Source organism: Apostichopus japonicus, chromosome 23 (assembly GCF_037975245.1).
Source record: "Apostichopus japonicus isolate 1M-3 chromosome 23, ASM3797524v1, whole genome shotgun sequence".
NCBI lineage: Eukaryota > Metazoa > Echinodermata > Holothuroidea > Aspidochirotida > Stichopodidae > Apostichopus > Apostichopus japonicus.
In genome coordinates this window covers 2861441-2876306 of record NC_092583.1, presented here as the reverse complement: position 1 = coordinate 2876306, position 14866 = coordinate 2861441, and the positions used below count along the sequence as shown (strand labels likewise).

The following is a 14866-nucleotide window of genomic DNA, read 5'->3' as shown; positions in this document are numbered from 1 at the left end:
ATTGCAGCTTCATTACAGCTTGGCCTTTACAAGGACTGTTGAATAAGTTTAAGAGCCCTTCAGTATGCTCAGCTTTTCAGAGACTGTTAAAGGTGAAGATCACCCATTTACTTCTTCCCTCACTTACCTGTCTCCTCTGCCAATGCACACCCCTTTGGTCAGGTCTTTAGCTCTGGATGCATTATGATGCCTGCTCAATCTACCATTTTAATGAACAAAACACAAGCTATCCAATTCAAGAGTTTGCTTCCTCCTCGCCCAGAGATATCTTAAATTATCGTTTTATTGAAAGTCATTCTTTTTTTTACCTAGCAACAATTCGTTACTGTATGTGTGTATGTTTACCGAATGAAGCATTGTTTACCCAATGTAGAATTAAGGTTGAGTTCACTATTTAATGAAAAAATTAAGATTAGGTTAAAAAGGGACTTCCGCAAAGTAACACACAAAAAAAGGGTTACTCTTTGACCGAAATTGTTAAAAGTCTGGGTGTTGCCTGTGGAAACTTGTAAATCCAAACCATTTTCATAATAAAATTGTAAGCAAAGAAGAGGATTCATTCCAAACGTTTGTAACAGTCTACACAACACTCAAAGTGCATTGTCCATCACAATGATATCTCATAGAACAATCTCAGCTTGAACTGTGCAATATACTTTCTAAATTAGAGGGATGTATTTTGTATAGAGGGATGTATATTGTGAGACAAAAAGAACTTGATATGCTAAATTGGTCACAAAGTTTGAGAATCCTACAATCACAAGTTTAAGCATTTTTTGGTTCCTTGCTTTAGCAAAAGGAACCTATGCAGTCAGGTTGGCGTGTGTGTGTGTATGTATGTATGTATGTATGCGTGTATGTATGTATGTATGTGTGTGTGTGTGTGTGTCTGTGACACTTGCTTGGGTACGCTCTATCTCAATAAGGGAATGTTGGATTGAGGCCAAACTTGGACTATAGATCCGCCATATGGTGAAGGTGTGCCCTATTGTTTTTGGTGCCCACAAAGGTCACCAAAGGTCAGTTATGGTCCAAAAACCGAAAATATTAAAACTGCAATAACTCCCAGTGCCAATGTGCGACAAGATTGATATTTTGGGACAAGTTGTGAACTGGTTAGGGGAGCATTTTCAAACTTAACGGTCATGTGATCCGAGGTCATCAAAGGTCAATTAATGATAAAAAACTAGTATTTTTGCAATAACTTGAGAACGAAATGTCTGTTAGGGTTGGGAGTTGCCTCAATGTAATCCAATTGTCGACCCGCATCTGGGTGACCCTTGACCTCAATTTGACCTCTGGTGACCTTTTCGTGTTTTTGGGATTTTTACAGTTTCGATGCTATTTTCAGATGTCAAAGGTACCTTCTGATCATAAATGTCAATAGGTTGGCCCGTGTGACCTTTATGTGCGAAGTTATATGGGGTCAAAGTTTTTCGATCGGAGTTAGGATGGTTGTACAGACTTTTCGTTTTGTTTTTTGGAATCAGGAGATTAAACTACATCTGAAACCAAGGTCAAAAGGTCAAAGGTCACATTAGAAAAAATGTGCTTATTTTGGGAGGAAACGAGCAAAAAAGAAAATGTTTGGTTTTGATGCTAGATTTGGATATCAAAGGTACCTTCCGATCAAAAATGTCAATTGGTTGACACCCGTGTGATCTTCGTGTGCGAAGTTATACGAGGTCAAAGTTAATTTTCACACATTTAATGCAACAACTCCCAGTTCCAAGGTGTGACATGGTTGATATTTTTGGACAAGTTGCAAATGGTATAGGGGAATATTTTCAAACTTAACGGTCATGTGATCAGAGGTCACCAAAGGTCAATTAATGTCAAAAAACTAGTATTTTGGGGGTAGAAAATGGGCAAAGAAAAAAATGTTTGAATTTTTATAGTTTGATGCTCTAATTTAGGTCTCATCAATCAAAAATGTCAATAAGTTGACCCAAGGTGACCTTTGTATGTTAAGTTATATGAGGTCAAAGTTAATTTTCAGACATTTAGTGTAATAACTCCCAGTGCCAAGGTGTTACACAGTTGATATTTTGAGACAAGTTGCAAATGGTATAGGGGAATATTTTCAAACTTAACGGTCATGTGATACAAGGTCACCAAAGGTCAATTAATGATAAAAAACTAGTATTTTTGCGACAACTTGAGAACAAATTGTCCGTTAGGGTTGGGAGTTGCTTCAATGTAATCCAATTGTCGACCCGCATCTGGGTGACCCTTGACCTCAATTTGACCTCTGGTGACCTTTTCGTGTTTTGTGGATTTTTACAGTTTCGATGCTATTTTCAGATGTTAAAGGTACCTTCTGATCATAAATGTCAATGGGTTGACCCCCATTTGACCTTCGTGTGCGAAGTTATTTGAGGTCAAAGTTAATTTTCACACATTTAATGCAATAAGTCCCAGTGCCAAGGTGTGACAAGGTTGATTTTTTTGGACAAGTTGCAAATGGTATAGGGGAATATTTTCAAACTTAACGGTCATGTGATCCAAGATCACCAAAGGTCAGCTAATGTTAAAAAAGTAGTATTATGGGGGGAGAAAATGGGCAAAGAAAAAATGTTTGAATTTTTACAGTCATGCTCTATTTAGGTCTCACCGATCAAAAATGTCAATTGGTTGACCTCCGGGTGACCTTTGTGTGTGAAGTTACATACAAGTTCAAAAGTTAACTTTTGGACATTTAATGCAATTAAATCTCAATGCCAATGTGTGACATGGTTGATATTTTGGGACAAGTTGTGAATGGGGTGGTGGAACATTTTGAAACTTAAAGGTCATGTCATCTGAGGTCACCATTGTTATCATATCTGTTGACACGCTTGTAGGTCTCTTATATTTCTTACATTTTCGACGCCATATTTAGATCTCAAAAGTGCCTTTTGATAAAAAAATCCGATCACATTTTGTGATCACAAAAGTGTTGGCTATAGTGTTGGTTACTTTATGGGAACATGTAGGACAATTACTTGGACTATTTCAGCCCAATCTTGCTTGATAATATGATGTGTATTGTCATATACCCCAAGCAAGGAACCACAGTGCCCTTGGGCTCTTGTTTATTGAAGTATTGAAATATGTATATGTTTGCATGATATACACAATCGTGTGAATTTGTCAGAATTTGTCCTTAAGTATATTTACATGGTGGCATGAAATAATAAAGACATTATTTACTTTTAGCTTTTTCTACTATCAAGAGCTGCTTTTTTGTGTTCCATTTTCGATCTCCTTTAACCTTTGAGGTCTAGACACATACAGTACAACAAGATTAGTTAGTCAATGTAATGGAAATTAGTTCATTTTAACCAGCTCAGTGGTTACCTCAAACTCTTGGAAAGCTGCTGATATTAGACAATTGTGAAGGAGTAATTGGAAGGCTCAGCAGTTCTGACATTAATGTACTTGGCCACTCTTTCTACTGTTGTACCAGAGATGTGTTAGTGACTGATTTCTCATAAAAGAGATTCCCTTTGAAAAAGAGTTTCTTTGGACGTAACGTCTTGACATAACATCATGATCACACTATGCCAGTCTCCATATAAGGAACATGGGCTTGAGAATGGATCAAGTTTTTTGGTTCTTGTGTCCAGGGTCTGACTTAGGTGACTTTTCTCAAAAAGTACCATTTTTTTTTTGCATTGCTAAAACCTCAATAGTAGCCGTAGGGGCTAACGCTTACTAGACAGTTACTATGACATCAGTATTGTTAATCATTACCTCGGATTGTGAGTCAGCCATGTTGTCCTCCATCTAGACTATATGTTTTGTATTGTACCGCAGTTGTATTCCAATACAAACTTGAAGTAGACAAGAAGTTTAACTCAAAGGCTCACAGGTGAAGTATTTCTAAACTGTATTCAAACTCTGGGGTCATGACGGTGTTACTACTAATTTGGATATATTTCAACAGAGACAGTCACTTCCTATTGAGTTTGTGCTGTGGCATGCCTTAAGGGAGGGTAGGGTGTAGCCAAAAAGAAAAAAATCATAATTTTACCAATTTTATAATTTAAGCGACACTGTTGTAAAACCCAGACAGATATCTATGAATAGAACGTAAATCAGATCTGCCATGACTGTCTGGTGCTGTGTAGCCTGTGTATTTCTCTTCAAAGAGCCTAAGGATTTATTTTAACAAATTTTTTTAGCCATCTGTTTTGCTGCAAGCTAGAACTCTCTGCTCCAAGCTACAGTATATGACATCTCCTCATTACGCGGTTACACAGATGTTTCACTTCAGATAATTGCCTGTGCAACTTTTGTCTGTGTAAGGTTTGTAATACACAAGAGGTTCCAAGATGGTGATAAAGTTGTAATTAAAGCCGAGAGTGGTTGATGCAAGGTTGAATCTAAGGATGCTTTGTAGCTAACATAATTTTTTTGTTGCTGTACAGTAAATACATTGATGAATATTTTGTTATGTTTGTTATGTATTATATTTTTATGATTATTATCCCTTTGTTGTTGAATTTTGTTAAGGCACAGTGTCTAAAAGAAATGCTATAGTGCAGTTACAAAATTCAACGGTATCAATATCAAGGTACGGCAATAGAGATTGCATATATGCAGAGGAGCATTGCCTTGAGTGTGGAATCTGGAACACAAAAGATTACATACTAAGTCACTGTTATGAGTGTTATCAAATGAATCATCTGACATTTTGATCATAACCTGTTACTCTCTTAAAAGATCGCTGCCTTTCTTTCAAGATTGGTTGCTGATTTGTTACATAAATTTGTCTGACTGTTTAATGGCATATCTTGTAAAGCACAGCCATTGTAATTGTCAGCCTGTTGATCTAAGGCAGGTCTCTATACTGTACTTGTAATACCAGAAACAGTATCTTTCATTTAAGTTTGTGTCAACACAAATAGCTGCAGCAGCTGCAAAATACCCCTGCAGCAAGGCTGTATCAGTATCAAGCAAAAGAGATTATGTTAGCAGACCAACAATGCCTATTAACTGGGATTATCTCTGCAGACCAGCTGTATCAATTGTAATGAACTGTGGAGTGCTCACAAACGATTATGTCCTACTGTACACAGCCTGGCTGCAGGATGCTGCAGCCCCCTCAGGTTGAAACAACAGGTTGAACAACAATCAATACCGTTCAGTGAGTTGTGTTTGGAGTGTTTTCTAAAGTGTGGTCTATACTGTAGCTTCCCAAAAGATCATGTCCTACACAGCCTGACTACAGGGTGCTGCAGCCCCCTTAGCTTCCTACTATTGACATGATTACATACTGTTATGCAGCACTGATTATGCCACTGAAGAACAGACCACCGGCAATACCATTCGATGCGTTGTGTTTGGAGTGTTTTCTACAGTGTGGTCTATACTGTAGCTTCCCAAAAGATTGTCCTACACAGCCTGTCTACAGGATGCTGCAGCCCCCTCAGCTCTCTAATTTTGACATGATTACATACTGATATGCAGCACTGATTATGCCACTGAAGAACAAACAATCGTCAATACCGTTCAGTGAATTTGTGTTTGGAGAGTTTTCTGAAGTGTTGACTGTAGCTCCATCATATACCCTCACAATTATTTATCCTCACAATCTCATTATGATTGCAATTGTCTCGCAACTTTACCAGCAGTTTTAACAAGTGCTTTTGTGAACATACATTCCAAGTTCAAACAGCAAGCAACCGTCAGTGAGTCTGTGTTTGGAGAGATTTCTAAAGTATTGTCCATGTATATAGCTTCCTAATATACACACATAATATGATCTAATCTTGATTGTTGATTGCTTTCAACTCTGCCAGCAGCAACAAGTATTGTACTATTGTGAATACATATTGTAAGTTTAACTACCGATTTATGCTGACATTCTACCTACTCGATCTGTTACTAACTGCTGTAATGGTGGACAACGTGACTACTGGCAATCTTCATCCATTGCGATCAATTTACAACCTGTCACTTTGCTTTGAAGTCTTAAGAAGTCTTTCGAGAGAGTAATTTTTCGCAGGCCATTGACCTGTGAGGAAGCATCCAATAGTGTACAAGTGTCATGAAGAGAAAGGCATCTTGCAGAGCTTTGCAGTACTTACTCCCTCTTGACAGTGCTTACTACTGCTTGCACTGCCTCATCTACCAAAGGGGACAAACAAAAATATCCTGTCAGTCACATCAAGACTTTAAAAAGCCAGCCGGTCCAGCCCATCCATTGGCCTGACTATGGGCTTTCTCCCAACGTAAACAAATAATAATGAAATAAACAGATAACAAAAATAAAAAGCGGTGAGCTTAGGTAGCTGGGATGCAGTCTTCACACTGCTCTCGCCCACTCAGAGTGTGATGAAGGGTTGTAATATGATGCTGAAATAGTTTTAGCAAGGTGAGAGAGAGAGCTGAAATAGACTTCACAAGATATTCCGATGGGAAATGAAGGCGATTACATGTCTGCTTTAAAGGTTTAGCATATCGGGCTCAATTTTAAGCATGCTATAAGTTGTTAAGAGTTTTCAAACGCACATTCCTGGGGGTACCGATTCACCAAATTATTTTCCTGTTTTTAGTAACTTTAGAATATTCAGTGTCTCAGTGACATGAAAATGCAACAGGGGTAGAGCAACTTGCTCATCAAGATTGGAGTATGAGCAGGGGGGTAGGAAGCTCCAAAAAGTGGTGGGGGGGCACAACATCAGAGGGGCACTTTCTTATTCCACAACCACCACTCATTATGCTATAAACCGATACACACCGGCCATATCACTTTAATATATATGATGTGTTAGTATGCTATCAAGACTATTATGGTGCACATGAATAATTAAAATAGAATATTAAAATTAACAAAGGCTTAAGATATCCAAAAGACAGTTCTTCATTAAAGGGGCACATTTTATTTGCCAGTAGGGCACGTTTCCTTTTTTGAAAAAAAGTGGGGGGGGGGGCATGTGCCCCAGCTCCCACCCCCTGGGCATGAGTGAACATTATTTGACATTCTAACATATATAGCTGGGACCAGTACTGGTCATGACCTTTATTAAAGATAGATGCTTCCCTTTGAATGTAAGGTTTTGGCAAATTGGAATCTTTTCTTTATTTATTTCTAAATTGCCTGGACTACAGTATGTGGACTAAAGGTCATCCAGACAACACTGACTGTAATGGGATGTTGAATAATTCAGTAATGTAGGTTGTAATGTCAATGTAATGTTGCCTCATGTTGGTATCCAAGGGAGAAGACATTCCTGCCATGTTTACCTCTCAGTTTGCACTGATTGTGAAGACTGTGTTCAATTAGATGTGCAAAATTGTAATGAGAGGCTAAGAGATATTATAAATTATGGTGGATCTGGAACAGACAATGTTGGGATCATTGACAATGCTCTTGTTCTATTATTAGGAGAGGAGCAGAGAGGGTCTTTAGGGAGACATCAAGAACTCAAAGAGTTTATGACTATTGTTTCATTCAATGAGCTGGTCCTATATGCAAGTGCTGATATGTAAAGAGGTTACTGGGGTTTTGTCATCCAGTATCAAGCTTCCACATCCCCTCCCCCCACCCAAAGAGAGAGAGGAAAAATAAAACTTCACAAGATCAGAAATGGAGGTCAGGATATTTCTGCTTCAAGAACTGAACAAAAAAATTTGGTAAAATTGTCCAATTAAAAATAATCAAACAATACATTAAACAAAGGAAGATATCTCTCATTTATATCCCTCCTCCAGTCTGCACCTTTTATGTTTTCAAACGTGAAAATGGGATATCATAGTACCAAGAAAATGTTTCAATTCAAAAAATGTCACAGTTACTATACAAAAATTGCAGTACATGTTTGCCTTTGTGTAGTTAAACTGTCCATATTTGTATAAGAGTTTACTATACAGTATGATGCACCAAGCTATATTTCCTTAGTTTGGGATATGTTCATCACAGTCCTGTCAAGAGAAAATACGTTCTTACATCCAATTTTCACAGCCCAGTAATCAAAAGCTACACCTTCTGACTAAAGGCCATGCCCCCTCAGCATGGTATTAACTCATCCAGTGTCATGCTTCCATTACAACTGTTATATAAAACAAATATGCTGACCATCCTAACAGGAATTTCTGAACCTTTGTCATAAAGTAAATTAGTCAGGACTCTATTCACCCCTCAGCGAGCAGTATCTGTGGTTCGATGATTTGTTCTTGTAGAGCATTGAAAATTTCTTAACAGCATGTGTACATCCGGTTGAGATGAATATATATATATATATGCAAGATGTTTATGAACTCCTGTTCAGTTAGATGACGTGCATATTGGTATCAGTGGAGGAAGTGTGATGTCATATAACTGCCCTCATGCAGAGTTTGTCAGAAAGGAGCATTCCTATCTCTTATAATGCAGAAATGTTTGCATGCATGCCACTGATAAAGATCTATCTAGCCTACAAATGTAGGTAACATTTTACAGTCATTAGCATTGCACTTCTGTTAGCCACTTGGGTTTGTTATCATTAATAACTTTACTCTGCATGTGTCTTAATATGTATATCTTCAAATTAACATATTCACTCAGATGCCATCTAGTACCTAACCTACCAAAGTTGGTACCATTTTGCATTCTTTTTAGCAATATACTTCCTTGCTTTGTCAACAACATGTATGAAGTACACAGTCTACAACAGTAGATGACTACTGACTACAGTTGTTGATTACATTTATCAATCAGCAAACTACTCCTTTAACAAGAGATATGCATTTGCTCCCAGATGGTACCTGTACATTCCATGCATTTAATATCTGGTAGTGTTTCCGCCGCTGTGAGGTTATTTATTTATCAAACTAATTTTGATGTCTATTTTAACATGACATCTGCAGCGTAATCATTTTATAATTTAATAAACTTCAAACTTCTTGTTGATAATTTTGAACTGGTATGGAAGAGCCTGTTAATGTTGGTATTGTAGGATGCAATTAAAACGTATTGCTAACTACTTGCAAAAGTTAATAAAATTCCCATACATCATTCAAAGCTACTCTTGTTGACAAAATCTTAATAACCAGGTGGATTATTGTTAACTCATTATACATTTGGTGAAGGATAAAAACATTTTAGCATGTCATTGTTTGATTAATTGTCTCTAATATATTGTGAAATATACAGCAGGTTTTAGTAAAATGATTTGATTAAACTTTAAAAGCTGCCTTTAAATTCAAATTTCTTTTCAGTGGATATACAAATTATGAACTAATCTGTGCCTTTTAGTGAAATGCACCCAACACTTTGATCATTATACAGTATACAGTATGTGTTGAGTTAATGTGTGTTAATGACAAGTGTGGACACCAGCTAATTTAGCATATATTTATAATTTTGTGTTCTTTACTGTAGAGTGCTGTTGAATAAACCTGAAATTATTTAAAAAAAAATTTTTTCTTTTTTTTTTACATGGACCCTGTAACTGATGTCTTACGTTATGAAGTTCTTTTATACTTTGTCCCTTGTCTTGTTTTAATGATTGTCACTTAAAATGGCTGTAGAAATGACTTACCTGTCCTCTCAAAACAACTGCAATGTCCATCTACTGTACCTTGTCTCTAGAACAAAGAAGTAACTCGGTAAAGGAGAGGAGTTGAGAGACCTGTGTGCACTAAACCAGTAACATTTTTGGACATGATTTTTGTGATGTCACCCAGCTTTTTTTGGATGTAACATTTTCCAGCATGAGATATCAATGTCCATCTTTGCCTATGATGTTTTCCAAATTCAAAATTGTCCAACTTTTGATCAACTTCGTGTAACTTTGGATAAATGATTGTGATGTCATCAAATTTTGGATTTAAAACATTGTTCTATTTTGTATACAAGGTGGTACATGTTTATTCAATATAACAGCATCACTCTTTACTCTACTGTGGATCCTTTCTGAAGTAGAATTACTTTTATAAGTGGATATGTTTGTCATCAGAGCATCTCACCTTCAGGAGGGAGTTTTAATGAAACCAAAGATCAGATGTCTCATACTATATACTTGCTGTATAAAATCAAGGTGTTACGAAGCTACAGTATTCAGGATTCAGGTTTTTTCCTTTTCATCCTAGCTATCATTTCTTGTTTTGCTACTTTTCACCAGCAGAATGTGAGAAGAGAATCTTTTTCCTTGGGAAGTCCTCTGAAGATGATTTTGACAGATTTTGTTTTCCTTCCCAGGAACCCTTACTTAAGAAGACGTCATAAATCTAGGAGGCATGGGAGGCCTATGCCTCCAAAAGTATTTTAAATCCTAATTGCAGCATGTTCCATATATTTTCTAGACCATTTTATGATACTTAATTGTGCCAATTTGAGGTTTTGGTTCAGTTAATGTAACATTTAATCAAATCCACACTAATTAAATCCACACTTTTTAGAGACCTGCCTTCCTTCTGCCATCCCGAAGAGAAATCACACGCATGTCAGTACCCTGTTCAGTACTCCCCACCCCCCCCCCACACCAACCCTCTTCTCCATACCCAAAGAAAACAACACACATACACAGCAGTACTGCATATTCCTTCACTTAGCTTCACTGCTCCTTACTTGTCTTCCATCAAACCTGCCCATTCCAAACGTACTGCAAACATTAGGTCACTATTAGCAGTGTGTAGGGATTAATTTATCAGGCATCCCATTGAAGGATTCCATGGGTTGTTATACATCTGTGATACAAGTGCAAAAATGCATAGCCAGTTTTTTGACACATAATTTACTTCACTCCTCGCTTACTTGTCTCCTCACAACCATAGCACCCTGTTTACCTTGCTTAGAATGTGCTTGCACACGTTTTTTCGATTGGCACTTTTCTTTCGGATTTCGTCCTTACGGTAGCTGAGGAGTTGGGAGTTTTTTTCTTCCACCGTTTTCCTCCACTTATCTTAGGAGTCACTCCCAGCCTGATAAGTATCCTTTTCTTGTATAGGGAGGGATTTTGGGCTGTTTTGGGGTTACCATAAGTATTTATTTCAGACACAAAGTTTAGAGCTATGAAAAGCTTGCAATATTAGAATATTAAATTACTTTCTGGTGTGCCTTAACCTGCAAAGATCTTAGGTAACATGTTATAACAGTTTGCCTGTACTGACTCAGTCACTGGTTGCTTCCCATATCTCTCTGAAATTATCATTCTAAAGTCAAATGCATGAGTTCGCTGACAAATTATACAGCAGCAAAAAGAATTGATTTGGTTTCGCACTCTTTCAAATTTGCTACTGGTATCAGCATGATCTTGTGTCGCCTTTTCTTCATGGAGTATGAGCACTGATTGTGGTTTTTTTTATTATGTTTTTGTTTTCCATTACTTTCTTGTACGCTCAAATTTACGCGTACTGTACAATACAGAAGCCGTCCTCCCCCCCCCCCCCCCCCCCGGCATGCCCGCATGAGTGAGATTGCAATCATTTGTGAATGATCATACTGGTTGGAATAGCTCAAGAGTTCTTAAAATTTCAAAAAATGCAATCTTGTGCTTAAATATTTTCATACATACAAGATACTGTACATTGGCACTATGATGAGCACTGTTTGAAGTAAACTTAAAATGGTGCAAATTGTTGAAAGCACATGGCTGTACCTCAACATTTGCCATTTTAGAAATGTGTCACAGAGTTCTCTCATGTTAGAGAAGTTCTACTTGGTGATGGAATGGGAGAGTGATATGTCAGGGACAGGTGCTTGTCCTGGTTCCTCTCTTACTGTCCCTGTCTTCTATACACACACAATAATCGGTTACACTTTTGCACTGCACCCGACTGACCTGCCAATACCCTCTACCCTCCTAATTTACCATGCAGAAGCTCACAACATGATTATTACAGGTGAAATGTTCTCATAGCTGTTAGAATCCTGTTTATTTAAAATCATTCATGAAGTTTCCCAATTTAGAAGGACTCTGCATTGTAGTTTGTGTACTGCCACCTACAAGTGCTACAAGTATTGCATGAAGATGAAGACCCGCATGTAATTTGTTTTTATATCCAAGCCAATAAGTTTGGAGTTATATTGGGGTTTATGTTTGACATAGATCATGGCTGCTTTGACTTCAAATGGCAGACACTCGCAGACTGTGCTAAAGTATCTTTCACACATTGAATCATTCAGAGCTCTAAGAACATGTGCAGCTTCATTGTTATTTATACAGTTTTAATTTATGGTTTTAAATCAATAAAGGTGTCAGCATCAACTTCCTCCGATCACTCTCTTCATCTCTCGATCATCCCGATGATGTTAGATCGTTTAGACTGGCTGTCTGATTCAGGATATAAATACTGTGTAGCCAGCCTAATAAACATTCCAGTATTATTATATACGTAATAGACGTCATAAAGGGTGATACAGTATTTGTTCTTCGTCTCGTCTTGGTAGTACGCATACTGCAGGAATTACAGCACGTATCTTCTAACTTCTTTTGTAAGATGCATCAATTGTCTTGAACGTCATGATCGCCCCTCCTCTTGATCGTCTTGAATTTCCTCTTCCAGTGCTAGACGCTTTGAACATAATCTTCTCACTATCCTGATTGAATTTTTGGCTGTCTCAAAGGATTGTACGTGATAGTGTTTTTTTTTTCATCCTTTTCTTTAGTCTGCCTCCAAAGTGAAAGCAAAGCAAATCAAACCCAGTATGATATTCTTGAAAAAGCATGGTCTAGTATCTGAATGGTAGATCTTACTAAATGGTAGATCTTATCGGAAGGGGGAGGTGGCCGCAAAGTGGCGCGTAGGGGTCGCAGTGCCGAAATGTTATATGAGAAATGAGATAGGTAAGTATTGTTGCCTGTAAAATATACCCAAACCAGTTAGTTTTGGGGAATGTGGCTTTTTTTGTAATTGAAGTTAATGCAGAATTTAGGCTTTCATTCCCAAATTTCAATTAAATATTTTTTCTGCATGATCATTTTAAGCAATGGTCCACAACTGATGGGGCATGACCCGAAAGTGGGTCACCAAAGTTGACAAAAAGATGTAGCAAAATAGCTTTCTCCATCTGAAGAAAGCTGTCTCAACTATAAACATCTGATGAGCAGAATTAGACTTTCAGCAAGGGTATCATAAAACTGTAAATTATAAGATTCTTGACAAGATTGTATCTACTGACGGTTTTTAATCTAGCAAGAGGCTTCAAGGGTATACAGAAATTTGCATTTGAAGTAAATACCCAAATCAGTACAGTATGTTTGGAGGTTTTGTCGAGCTACCAACAATTCAATTTAAGTAGGTTTTCTTATTTAACTCTCTCATCAAAAATATCTCTGGAAACTATAGAATGATCTGAGTGGATATTAGGTTAGACCTGGGAAGTAGTGTAGAGAGACTTCAACAGTATGTTGTGTGATACTGGGGAAGCCATACAATGGGTCCAGCTGTTGCAATTAACATGCCAGTCAAATTTTAATATTGCTACAAGAGAAGCCAATATGTAGCAGCACATGTTTTATTGCTATGTTACATGTGTTACAGAAGATGCTTAACAGCAGACAGCATGTCAGCTCTCCTCCTCCCCCCACCCCCACCCTCCCCCACTCCTCTCCAAGTCTCCAACAAGCCCCCAAATAAGCTAGAATGTGAAATAATGGTCACCTATGATCAAACTGTTTAGACTTCTTTCACTGCCACTTTCAGAGCCTTGTTTAAACTCACTGGGACATTTAATTGTAAAATTTGATAATCCCAAGTATCTGAGATACAGTTTGAGGTTTTCACATCCAGTATGTAGGCATACTTTCAGAAACATCTAGCAATTGTTAGCATCCTCAAATTCGGAAGACACTAAATTTAAAAGCTTGATCTAACTGATTTATCATACTGAGACTTAACAGCATTGGGTATTAAATCAAAACCAAATTTAACACAGACGAAAGGCAAAATGTAAGGAATATACTGGTAGGAGCTCTTGTGTTCAACGGATATTGCCAAATGTTTTATCACACCCGGATGGAGGTGATACACATCTTTTGATTGGAAGTTTGTTTTATGACCAGTATTGAGCAAAGATGCTGGTATTAGATCAAAGGCTGGAAAGCTGCTCATATGAAACCAGGAATTTTGTTAAAAAAATGAAAGCAGAAACAGTGTTCAAAGTTGCTGAATTTGTTAATGTGATTTAGTCACTTAGTTTTATCACAAATGGAGTCAGAATGCATATCATTATATTGTTGTTATGTATATATATTACACCTTATGAACAATGAATGAAATTGACAAGCTTCTTGGAAATTGAGGATGTAGGACTCACATATATTAAGAACCATTGTGGTACCTATAATGTAATAACAACAAATCTCATAATATTAATATCTAAATTAATAATATTTTGAAAAATAATTTTCGTTTTTCTTCATTAAGCAAATGGTATAGATCAAAGTAATAAAAGCTTGAATATTTGGGGGGCAAAAAGACATATGGAGAATGAAATCATGGACCGAATAATTGCTAGAATTATAGATGGAGTATGTAATCTCCTCCAAACTATTGTTTCATCTGCTAAATCAAATTGCAAACTTGTTTCTCCTATAATAGCTTCAAATCTGCTATAAAAAGCTTCAGATCTTGCTAGACCAAATCTCTAGATCTGCTAGACCAAAGCTCTAGACCTGCTAGACCAAGTTGCAAATTTGTTTCGCCTACAATAGCTTCAAATCTGCTAGCCCAAGTTTCAAATCTGCTAGCGAAAAAAACAGTCTACAACATTTCAACTGTAATTATTAACTGTTAGCTATTTTTGATGATAGCTGCCTGTGTCAGGGTAAATTGTATTGAAAGCTCTCGAAACACATAATTTTTTGATTGATTTGATTTGACATTCGTTATGTATCTTATTTATTAGTTATGGTACAATTCATGCTAATTAATGTATCAAGGTATTCATTTTCTT

The 14866-nt window shown here is 37.1% G+C and overlaps 1 protein-coding gene across 1 annotated transcript in view; it reads left to right on the top strand.

Annotated features, from left to right (window-relative positions):
* The window catches only part of LOC139964875 (N-acetylglutamate synthase, mitochondrial-like), a 42889-nt gene that overhangs the window by 14344 nt on the left and 13679 nt on the right, over positions 1–14866 (top strand). The window lies entirely within an intron of this gene.